Source organism: Aplysia californica, unplaced genomic scaffold (assembly GCF_000002075.1).
Source record: "Aplysia californica isolate F4 #8 unplaced genomic scaffold, AplCal3.0 scaffold00113, whole genome shotgun sequence".
Lineage (NCBI taxonomy): Eukaryota > Metazoa > Mollusca > Gastropoda > Aplysiida > Aplysiidae > Aplysia > Aplysia californica.
Window position 1 is genome coordinate 512,236 of NW_004797383.1, and position 2,443 is coordinate 514,678.

Sequence of the window (2,443 nt, forward strand, 5' to 3'; positions counted from 1 at the left end):
ATATAAAATCTGTAGAAACCATCGACGTGGATTTTTTGTCAGTATCTATCAAAAGAATTTTTAGAATACAGTGTGCAGGAGTTTGAAAAAATATTCAAATGTTAAGACAACTTGATATAAGTCATTGTGCAGAAGTTGGAGAACTACGTTCGATATGTGAGGAGATATTTCACAATAAGTTGCGCCATACTGTTTTGACCGCACTGTAATAAGTCCTGCCTAGCGTACTTGAGAAACGAACTCGGGTCTCCTGCATGCGACAGCAAAGTGCCGAACCGCTACACCACAAACGCCAGTAAGTTTTTACTTCGAACGTGCCATACATCTATTGACCGTGCATATCCAAGAACAAAAGATAATCAATGTATCAAGGGAAGTAATTCATACATAGCCTACAATTATTACAAAGAGGTTATTTCTCTTTGGACTATCCCGATTTTTATTCGCGGTTAGGACCATAATTTATCAATAACGAACAATTATTCCGTTTATTATAAGGCTATAAATCTCCATTCCCTCACTCACAACACCACCTAAACACGGAGCATGAAGCGTAACTTTAGTTTTCTTTCTTAGAACTAATTTGTGCAATTTCAAAAGTATTCCTGCGTTAATAGGCCTACTATCATCATCATCCAGTGCCAGATCTGCGACAGACATCGGCGATCATGGTTTTCCATTCATTTATTTGCTTGGATGCTCTAAAGAAAAGCAACGTTTCCCTGATTTTTCCCTGTTACCCATTTGTTTAGGTTCCCTAAGTATGTTGTTCTGGGCCTACCCCTGCCTCACTTGCCCTCAATTTTGCCAGTGAGAGCTAGATGTTCAAGACCCTTATGTCTATTCAGGTGTCCCAAAAACTGCATTTGTCGTTTCCTGATTGTTTTTAACATTGAGCGTCCCACGTGGACTTCATCGAACACTACTAATTTGACTGTCGGCAAGTTTTGAGGAGAATACTTTTATTATTATGCTCTTTTCCTTTACGCGCTCCTCTGACATCATACAACTGCGAGCTGGGTCTCTCTCTCTCTCTCTCTCTCTCTCTCCCTCTCTCTCTCTCTCTCTCTCTCTCTCTCTCTCTCTCTCTCTCTCTCTCTCTCTCCCTCTCCCTCTCTCTCTCTCTCTTTGTCCCCGCTTCATCTCCCCCCCCCCCATCATCCCCCCCCCCCAACCTAATTCTGCAGCAAGCACCATTGACAGTAGGCATAACTCTGAATAATAATAATAATAATAATAATAATAATAATGATAATAATAATAAAAATAATAATAATGATAATAATAATAATAATAATAATAATAATAATAATAATAATAATAATAATAATAATAATAATAATAATAATAATAATAATGATAATAATAATAACATGTCTACAGAAGTCCCTGGAATAGAACCTGACCCTGTGGCTCTCGTGGCCTACAGGTTAATTAAGGTGTTGGCCTCTCATTCAGAGGTCCCGGGTTCGAATCCGAGTAGCGACCGACACATTTTCTTCTCTTAAACTGTCTCCTTTCACATCCTTTCCTGCCCTCTAGCAATGTTCTGTCGCTTGTTTTCGACTCCTCTTCCTACCCCTACCCCTTCACCTCCTTTGCCCCCTCCTCTGGGCTCCTAACTCTTCTTGCAGCCTTTCTACTGCTACTCCTTGGCTCCTTCTTACTGCTGTCTTTCAGCTACACCCCTGATCTTCTGGTAAGAAAGATGTACACCTAGCCTTCTCTGACAACGGCGAAAAACCTCGGAGGGCTCATGTGCAAGTTGCGCACGTTAAAGATCCCTGGTGGTCTAAAATCGATAAGAGTAGGCTTCGGCGGCCACCGGAGAAAAAATCAAAATTTCCTACCAACTGACAAAGTTTAGTGTGTTCCGCGCTCTCATAGTATGACCTAATGCAGTGTACACACACACACACACGCGCGCGGGCGCGCACACACACATACACACACAATATACGAAACAAACTAAAACAAAAATTAACTGACCCCCCAAAAAGTAGCAGATATAATATAATGTAGAATCTAAGTGGAAAAGGAAAACAACTGATGATCAGAACATCAACTTATTAACTTACATGCTTCAAAGGAAAGAATAAGAAATTATGTTGATGGGCATGGGGTGAATATTTTTGAGAAAGAAGGGCATCAATACATAAGAACGCCACTTAAAATCTACAATTTTATGAAACCGTAATTGTTCACAGAAAAATACAAACAACACAAGATGACAGTTTGCTAAATAAATTTATTTCCATCTTTTCTTTTTCTTTTTTTTTTCCCAAAGAGGTGGGGGTTGAAATAAATGTTTTACCGACCAAAAATATAACATAGCACTCAATATCGATTGTTGACATTCATGGACAGGGCACCATGAAAAACTTATTTTGGCATGACACGCTCAGCATAAGTAGGTCACACACCTTAAGAAAGCCTCGATTTC